Source organism: Mycteria americana, chromosome 5, assembly GCF_035582795.1.
Source record: "Mycteria americana isolate JAX WOST 10 ecotype Jacksonville Zoo and Gardens chromosome 5, USCA_MyAme_1.0, whole genome shotgun sequence".
Taxonomy (NCBI): Eukaryota; Metazoa; Chordata; class Aves; order Ciconiiformes; family Ciconiidae; genus Mycteria; species Mycteria americana.
This window is the reverse complement of record NC_134369.1, coordinates 12255800-12265791: the sequence shown is the minus strand read 5'-3', so window position 1 is coordinate 12265791 and position 9992 is coordinate 12255800. Positions and strand designations below refer to the sequence as shown.

Genomic DNA, 9992 nt, shown 5'->3' with positions numbered 1-9992 from the left:
AAATAGGTAATTGATCAAGTGAGCAGAGGTAATGAGCCATATAGAAATTTGTTACCAAAGCTTTTACAAGCCTTAGCACAATCGCTGCAGCATTTATGTAGCTTTAAACATGAGTATTATTGGCTTTATGTAAAGGAAAGCAATCCATAACTAAAAAATTGTATTTTTAAAAATATGTGTAAAACGAGCATTCTTTAAACTCAAACTTTCTCTCCCCTTTTCTGAACCACTATATATTTGTGTTCCACACGTGGTACTTCCTTCAGCACTACATCAGCATGTCTGCTGGTCAGTGGGAGTTTTGCCAGAGTACAGTCTAAAGCAGGTTTTAGCAACCCGTGATTGCAGATTATGAAAGGCTGGCAGCAGAGCTGGCATGGGGTTAGGAGCCACAACATATTGAGGGAGTTGGCTAAGAGAACGAATATCTTCTTCAGAACTCAGCAGAAATCCCACAGTTGGGAAGTCCCTTCATCATACTGCTGATTTTAAGACCATCTGGTGAGCAGCATTTCATTTGTTTGAGTTGGAGGGGTTTTTAAATTCTGCTAGGTTTCTGTCGGCATCCTCAGCCTCTCATTTAGGAAAGAGTATAGTCTAGCGCAACACATTGGAAAAGTCTCTGACCCCTGAGCATTTGAGCTTTGATATCTTACTGTGAACATCTACTTTTTAATTGTATTTAGGGCCTGAGTAATTCTAACCATTGCTTGAGTAAGTGCTACTTGGTCCCTCAGGGTGGTTTTTTGAAAAAAGGCTATGGCATATGTAAGAATTAATTAATTCCCTGCAGGTCTTTGTATTCTCTTCAACTCCCAGTCTGATTTGCTGGATATTTCTGCATGTTCATATGTATTCAGCAGCTAAGCAACTATGGTTAAAAAAAACCCAAGGTCACAGTAAAATACCAAAATGGCATTTCCCTCCTCCAGCCTTTGATAACTACAATAGAGAGGGTCAGGAATTTTACTGCCAGCTGATTTGAGACCTAGGAGAACAAATAACTACACAACATTTTTTCCCGCGTAATCTTTGTTCATTATTATTGATTGAAATGAAGCTTAAAAGGATATTTCTTCTGAAGCCTTTTTAAAAATGGTGGCTCTCAATACATGTTTAAGGCTGAAACATTTATCAGCAGCACTGTAAAGATGGTGAATTAGTTCTGCTGAAGTATGTGTTAACACCTGTGAGAGCTCCTCAGTGTGTCTGATGGTGAGATCAGAGGTTACTTTAAAATTTTGGATACAGATGGAGGAGAAGAACAATTTCTGTGCGATGTGATGATTTATGAGCAATGAGTAAGTGTAATATGCAGGTTAAAAGCACCTTTTTTGAGAAAGCAGCAAAAAATAAAGTATAACATTATGTACTAAGGTCTGACACCCAAATACTCACCTTTACAAAATTTTTTCACTGAGCAGTCCTGTAGAACTCAGAGAGACTTTCCTGGGGAAAAATTATTTGTGCTTGAGTACAACTTCACTAGTTCCATAGGGATGTGATCTAATTATTTAGTTCCGTGAAACTGATTTAACTTCAAATACATTTAACTTCAAATATATTGGAATATAATTCCAATTGTAATTGGATAATTACAAGTAAAAGCAGAAATCATCACAAAAGGTGTATTTATATGTTAAGAAAAAGAAAACATGTTAAATCTGCAAACTGAAGCATTTAAAAAATAGGAAATGCCTCAGAATTTAAATTACCTGGACTAAATTGTTTGATCTGAAAAGTAGGCAATATCAATAAGTGAGATCCAGAAAAAAAGATTTCAATCCAAAAGATTTCTGTTTATTGAGATTTGTGTGAATGTAATTGAATAGATGACTCTCAGATACACTCAGGTGCATTTAGATACATGTGGTAAAATATGCTTAGTTCACGTGCAGATGTATACACTTCTCAAAAGCACATCAATGGCTATATCCTGGACAAGTGAAGTCTTATGACAGATGTGACAGATGTATACAAGTAAAGGCAAAGTAAAGTTGTTGCAAACCAGAACACATTTGCTAATTGTTCTACTGTGTGTATTTGGACACAGTAGTAATTCTGTGTAGTAAAAAGTAAAAAACCCCACTTTTGGAAGTAATTACTAATTTGGGGGGGTCTAAGAAGAATGTCATTGCAGTCTTCAGAAGTACTGAACAGTCAAGATCACTGAACGCTGAGGATTTTGAGTACTTACAGAAACTGACTCGATATTTTTGGAAATCAAATTTCTCGTATGAGCCTAGTACACTTTAAAATCCTAATTTCACTCACCTCTGAATTTTTTTGCCCTAACCTTAACAGAATGACCATAGCCTATAATCTCAAAAGAATATATTCTGACGATTGAAGAACTCATGTAGGAAGTACTTTGTTTTTTTCTCAGGAGTAAAAGACAACATATTTTGTTCTTCTTTTTTTTTTTCTTCAAGGTGATATTTGGCATCTGTCATGTTGAAGGTCCTGCACAAGAGTGGAAGTTATTTTACCAAAAATTAGGTGTTACAGAAATAATTTATTTCCAAGTGCATGGTCATGTTTATGAAGTCTTGAGAAGACCATTTTCATTAATTTCTATTCCAGAAGGCAGCAGTATATATTTAAATTTAAAAAAAAAAGTGTGAAGAACAAAGACAGGTATGTTCTGGTAATATATACAGATTATACTTACTGATTTGGGTAATATATTATGTACAGATAATCTGTAAACTCCCTTGAAGTAGAACAAAAGCTTTAAAGATACTCTTACGATCTAGTTCATGATACTCATAAATGTTATCACTGAGGAAGTAGAAAGCAATTTTTCCTGAACTTTACCTCCATGAATAATTGTTGACAAAATGCTCTTCAGGATGAAATGTCACACCTTTTTTTTCCTGTGGCTTGTGATAAGTCATACAATCAAAATGTTAGGGTGACTAATTTTCTGTTAGGAAAGTTTATTACGTCTACATGCCCAGAACGTTTTTCAGTTCTCTGTAACTCAGAGGCCATAACATGTGATGGAAGTAGAGGAAATCGAGGTAATATTTGCGCCTGCTAATACAAACACAGCTGTACCACCTCTTACTAGTTAGATAAAAATTCTGCCTGCAAAGTTCAGATCTGGAACTAAATATCAAAGATGACCAATGTTAAATTTGTTGTTTATTTTAGGTCCAGTGTTTAGATTGTTTCCTACCATAGTTTTCTGTGCTTACAGTGGCAATCCCCACTTGCATAAAAACAACCTAAACAGATAATTCTTTTGCCTCTACAGCTTAATAAAATAAACTCAAAAGCAATTTTCTTTTCTCAAATACAGTTATGTCTTTATGGAGTGCATTGCTGCATGAAAGTACTGAGTAGGGTTGTGATTTTTTTTTTTTTGTCATTTTTTTAGCCAACCTGGCTAGGATGGCAAAAACTTTTAACTGTAGATCAGGCCTTATTGAGGATTTTTGCAAAGACTGGATTAATTTATTACAGTATGTAAAGCAAATGTAATTTTGACTCATCCTGTGTATAAATAGCTCCTCTAAGGTATTAGATTTTTCTCAATTACTCAGATTACCCATATGTTTCTTAGGTTATAAACACATTTTTTTGTATAAAGAAGAAGGAGGATTGATTCTGACATTTTCTGAGTTGTGTGCAATGACACTTTTGAAATTGTAACAGTCTACTGCCAACTATGGATGTTGACTCAGGCATGAGATTTTCAAAAGGCATGCTTACTTTAGAGACTAGTTTATCATGTTTCCATCTGTTGGATAAATATTTTTTTGACTAAGTGTAAAACCCCAAATACATGTCATCCCAGATGCTCAAGAAATTTTTCATCTGACTCCTGAAAGGCAACAAGATGAGATGGAAAATCCTTTTTTGCACCTGCCAAGCAAGACTTACACAATCCTGTCTCAGGCAACTAGGAGGTCCTTCAGATTACATTTGGAACTGTATCGGAGGGTAGTGACCTGAGATTTTGGACTTCAACAATCCAGAGATTAAAAACAGCAATCTGTGCGACAGTGTGAACAAATCTTACTGATAGCGTATGATTACCCAGCAGGTGGGAGATGTAAATCAGTAGCCTGGAGAGAATCAGGAGATACGAGAATGGCAGAAGGTTGTATGCTCAAGTGCATGCCCTCTGCAGCTGAGTTCCAGGAAATCTGACCTTGGGTTATTTTGAATGCTGGCTGATAGAAGCCTTTTCCTTGCTGTCTGAGCACTGTGGCTGAAGAAATTTGCATTCCTACTTTTTGCATTTTATCCTACTGGCTTTACCAGACAGGACTGATGAGAACAGGTGAGACTGAAATGCCATTGTGTAAGCTCCCTTGCTGGCATGCAGAGATTTCTCTGTCCCTCACAGGGAGTATTTGGTAGATAGACCTTGGGAAGTGTTCCTTCAGGGTTCTAAAAACAGTACGTTCATTTGTAAATACACCTTTTTTTTCCCTTCCCCCATTCACTGAGATAAAATAACACTCTGATGGTACATGCTCTGTAATCCTCCTGTGGCTTCACTTGAATGGATCTGGAGGGATCTGTTGCTCAAATAGAAGTCTCCTCTGCAACACCAATGTGCTTTCATTGATACTGATTTTTTTTCTTTTTTTATATGGTGTCTATTGATGCATTTGCCTAGGAAAAAGCAAAACCACATAAAGTAGAAGAGATTAAGTGAGTATGACAGAAGAACAACTTTCTACTGTTGACTACTCAACAGCAGGTTTGGTGAGAGCAGGTAAGGACAAAATTGGGTTTTTTTTGGAGTCAGTTATGAGTTTTACTTAATGTAGCCACTAGGAGACTTGGTGACCCTATGACCCTTTTTATATGGTGTGATTTTAGCCATGCAGTTTTCCTTTTTTCTCTGTCAAGGTAACCTGAAAAGCAGGTTTCTTTTCTTTTGTATTTGAGTCTGACCAAGGTAGTGAACAACTATGGTCTTGGTGTAAGTTGCTGCTGTTACTTTCCCGATACTTTACCAGTCTCTGCCTGCAGAATAGGAATGTGAGACTGGAAGTGACTCTTTGGATCATAGCATCCACCTCTCTGCTGCAGCAGGCATCACGTCTCATAAATCCTGTTAAAAACAACCAAACTCAGTCTTGAAACTACTTCTTCACCCACCTCACCTGTACTGAGATATCCTACATTGTTTTAAAAATGCTGTTCATGAACCTCAAAGGCCTCAGCTTTGTTCACTGCTAGCAGAGAAGGCCTTTCTTCATAATAAACTTTCCCTTCTCTAACAGCACTACTGCTAAATAAGCTTTTTTCCAACTGATAAAATGGAGGATATACACATGAAAATATGGTGTGTAGATGTTTGTTTCTTTCCAGTTACTCCTGCCAGAATGCTGTTCTGGGACCCCACTGATTAGAAACCAGATTTCTTTGTCCAGCCTTCATGGCTAGTCAGCCTGTGCTTGAAAGGTAGTTACCCAGCTTGCAGACTTGATCGTGCAGTTTCTTGGGTTGTCAAAACTCTTCTGGGGAGGTTTGTTTAAAGCTTTGTTTAAGATATGTCTAAGATTGCTCACTGGGGTGAGTTGTGGGAATGCATGAACTATGTCAATATGTGTTCCGTAAAGAATGTAGGAATAGGATGGAAGATCCACGGTTGCTAAATGATATTATAGTAGGGGAAGAAATGCTTGCCTTTTCTGAGTATTACAGGCTGAGCCTGATTACAAAAGCCTTGTAAATAGAAATATTTCAGGACATCTCAACTGCGTGTTTAAAGTCAGCATTGCAAAATTCTTCTCATCCATAGGGAGGATTTAATTTTAGAATGCGTTGAAAAGTAGTGTTAATGTCTATATGATAACTTTTCTAATTCAGTGAAAAAAAAAGAATGATTCTATGATTTTGTGAAAGGAAATAACATGACCTGAGCCTATGTCTTCCGGCCAGAAACAGGAAAGAGAAAAATCTCCTTAGAATTTCTGTTTTCCAGCTTCTCTTCTGATTCAGAACTTCCATTGTCTTCAGTCATTATCTGAAATGAAATTCTAGACATGTAGAGGTTTGTCCATCCTTAGCCATGCTATTAAATTGTTCTCTGTTCTTCCAGTTCTATCTGATTTCCTGGACTGATACCATAACAATCTGAATTGATTCCATAATTTATGATTAGTATTATTACTAAAGTGGATTGCTTTATTTTTAATTTTTAAAATTAAGGTTTAAGTAGATTCCATCTTCATCTGATATTCTAAGGATTTGTTATCAGCCTCTGACAAGGGAAATTATATGGATTTTTTAGAGAAATGCAACATAAACCACATAGTTTCAGAAATACCTGTCTAGCACTATATTTTTTGGATTCATGTGCTGGTAATCATGGAGCTGTTCAGGGGAGATTTTACTGATGAGGTAGGATGGGGCTCTTTCATATTATTCCTTGGAGTTGCTTATTGATGCTTTCAGGTCACAGATGCACAAATTACTGCTTTTGGTAGGGGTCTGGCAAAGATGGTTTGATCTAAGTGCATAGAAGGGTGAAATTCAATCCTGTAAATGGGACTGTGTACTTCTAAAATTTTAAAATGGCTGCTTAGGGCTTAGTAACTAGGAAACCTCCTCTGAGTCCAATCGTTCATCCACACCTTTGTAACAGAATTGCAGATCTTCTTAATAATCTCTTTTATCCTAATATCAAATATTGGACATTGCTTCTACATTCACAGAGTCTGTGAACAGTATTTAATATTTTTGGCTGCAAGGGGTAGCAGCTGTAGACGGAGCTTTTCTGAGTGTGGAAGTTACAAGGTCTTGTCATACGTTATTCTGCCACATGATGTCCTCCTAACCTAGGTTAGAATCATCGAATGCATGCACTCTGATTTAAACTGTAAAATTCTGTAACATTCAGACATGTATTTATATAAAAGGTATCAATCTTGTTACAGACTATTACTCTAATCAGAAGAATCTATGTAATTTTTTTCAGTTGCTGTATATGAATTGTGAATATTTCTTCTGAACCTGAGCATTATAAATACAGCCTTATAAATACCTGCATTAAAACCCAAGGCTTAAGAAACTTAAGCGTTTTCATTTTGTTCTACTGTAATGAACATAGTCCAGTTTAGTGTTATTGGTACTACTCACTACTTTGTACAAATATTTCGTGCCAGTTGTGTGTTTTTTGCACTAAGGCATGATTTGAATGTTGCACACATTATGTGAGAGTTGTAATTAATCTTGTTATGAATAAATGACTTTGAACAAAATTTCTAGTACTTGTATTTGAGGTATGGCACAAATACAGACTTTAACTTTAGATACAGCATACTACTTGTCTAATTTGTGCCATGTTATTTCTTGCTTTAAGTCATTTTTTTTGTCAAAAAAGAGTATACTTTATAATGCTAATGTAACATATTTTTGTGTACTTAGGACTTCTTGAATGCTAGTTTTCTGCCCGTTCATAAAAGTAGAGAGATAATCTCACATCCTCCTATTCCAAATAAAGAAAAATATTTAAACTAAAGAAGAATCTCAGCAGCCTTTAGAATTTCGGTGATAGTGCTGACCGCCTGCATCCACTGGAGGTCAGCAATGCGCTTGATGCAGTGTGCCGTTGGGCATTGACTCCTCCCAGCTGTGTCATAGCGATTGAATCTAGTGCTTCAAACTATTAACCAAAAAAAGGATTGAAAAAACCCCCTGCTTTGTTTGCAGCAGAGTCGACAGATCTGTTTTCTGTCCATACTTCATCCATGTCTATCTGTGTATATTCATATATGTGCATAGATACGTATTTCTCACCATACAGAAACCAACAGAGATACAAGTAAAACTTCACTCTTCCTGCTCATCCGATCTTTTACTATGGTAGGGATTTACATTAGGCATAAACTATTTATAATAACACATGTTTTACAAGGTGGCTGGATAGTAGCAAAAGGAAAAATTTCCAATACAGGTATGTAAATTTTTGAAAGTTTACTTGCAAATCTGACTCTTACTGTGTCTGCTAAATAAGGCACTGAGACTTATGTCACACTGCAGAGCTTTCTTCAATATGGAACTTATGTTTCACCTAAACTTCAGTTTAGGATTTTTAAATAAACCGACTCTTCAGTTAAAAAAGGAGGAAAATGGTTACATAGAATATTATTAGGGAAATGAAAGGAACTCTTTTCCATGGAATACTCAGTAATTGGTCCATCCCTCTCCCCTAAATACACCCAGTACTATTTAAAGTAATTATACTAATCATCACAGTATTTAGGCACAGATTACATTCATGAAGAAAAATGAAAATGTTGTTCTAGCATGCCAGTGAAATCTGCTTTGACAAGTTAATCCAGTATTTATTTAATTAAACAATGGTAATAAAATATTTAATTGCACTTCAAGATTTCTATTTCTGTCATCCAACCAGGCAAAAAATTCAGAGCTCAATGTATGTCAAGCAATGAAAATGCCTTAAGCACATCCAATATCACCATGTTTTATAGATTAATAAAAGAAACTGTGCTGCAATGTGCACAGGTATAAATAGTTAATTATTTAATTCCTATTCTGCTATTTGAGGCTGAAGCAAAAGGGAAATATCCCTCTCCTGCCCCAACCCAGCCCTGTTTGTTTCTGAGGAATGTTAATCAGCTTCCTAGTGCCAGTAGGCTACAATCACCAACTACTAATTAGTTTTAGATAATGATATTGGTAATGAGCCTCTAGTTCCTCAGAGGCAGACTGAGCTTGACTCAGATTTATTCAGTTATTTATCAAGAATGTTATTGTGACAAGCAACATGAGCAGTTTGAGCATGTTTAATGCCAAATATTTTTCTTTAATAGTATCAACACACCATTTTTTTAGAGATTTTGCTGAAAGAACAGCTGGTTTTAAATTAACTTTCCATTAAACAATGATAGTATTTTTCTCCTTGTTAGTCCAATTGTTTGATTACTCTCTTGGACATCTTTACTACTCAGGCAGTTATCTAATCACCTGAGGTAAGAACACTTAATTGGGGAAGATTTTTAAATGAACTTCCTGTTGCATTGCCTCTCTAGGAGGTCTGTGTCTGGTCTAATGTCAAACAATGACCTTAAACTGCTACTTTTACAGGGCATGAAATTCTCTGGTTTGCAGTTGGGTAGGTATTCCACAAGTGAGGTTATAATGTGTTGGAGTTGCCAGCTGTGAGGGGTAGAGAGAATAATTCAGCCTCTACTCCATGTAGAGCTGTTGCTACAATTGTCAGATGTGGTGTTACTTTGTATGTTCTGAAAAGTTATCCTCAAAATACTTTTCATCATTATGGCAGAGAAAGAATACCATTATCTAGCAGATGAGAACAAATATTGTGGCATGATTTCAAGCATGGAGCTGCAGTAGGAAAGCAGAAATAAGATATTCTAGCACTTGAGGATGTCAGTTTGGTGCCACCTTCCTCCTTGGTAAGTTTATGTTGGAGAACGATTGTGTTTAATGGGTAGACATGTGGAAAAATGCCACACCTATTTCTTTGTAGCATTGCATGTTGAAAATGAGACTACAGAAGGCAGAAAAGTAACTTACATGTTTCCTGACTGACCTGTCTCTGCTCGTGCTAAACATTATAGGATTTATTTGACCTTTAATCCCTTAAAACACCGAACCCCTGTCAGAAGATTAACAGTGGAAGACTGTAGCATATTGAAACATTCTGGATTTTTTACAGTCTTTCCATGTCTGTATTCTGTTTATACATGTCCAGCGTCTTAGAGTAAAAGCCCGAATCTCATTCCCGATCCCAAAAGATTAGGCATTTAAAGGCATCATTTTTGTCAAATTCCCATGTTTAAATTGCAGTTCTGAAAATGCTTGCAAGTGGCTTCTGGTGGCACATGGAGTCTGTTTTTGTTTTGCTTTTGTAATTGGAAGTTCCCTAGTACGACTAAAACTTTCTCAATTTTGACCAGTTGAGCATTAGAAACTAATGGAATTGTTATTCTTTTGTGTAAGTATGTGGTAAGCAGGCTTCAAGACATATGTAATTG

General features: G+C 36.3%; 1 long non-coding RNA gene across 1 annotated transcript; it reads left to right on the top strand.

Annotated features, from left to right (window-relative positions):
- The first annotated feature begins 2569 nt into the window (after positions 1-2569).
- LOC142409917 (uncharacterized) lies at positions 2570-9313 on the top strand. The gene is made up of 3 exons (XR_012775793.1): positions 2570-2637; positions 4634-4732; positions 9278-9313. It is a non-coding gene; the product is annotated as an uncharacterized LOC142409917 (long non-coding RNA).
- The last annotated feature ends 679 nt before the right edge of the window (positions 9314-9992 follow it).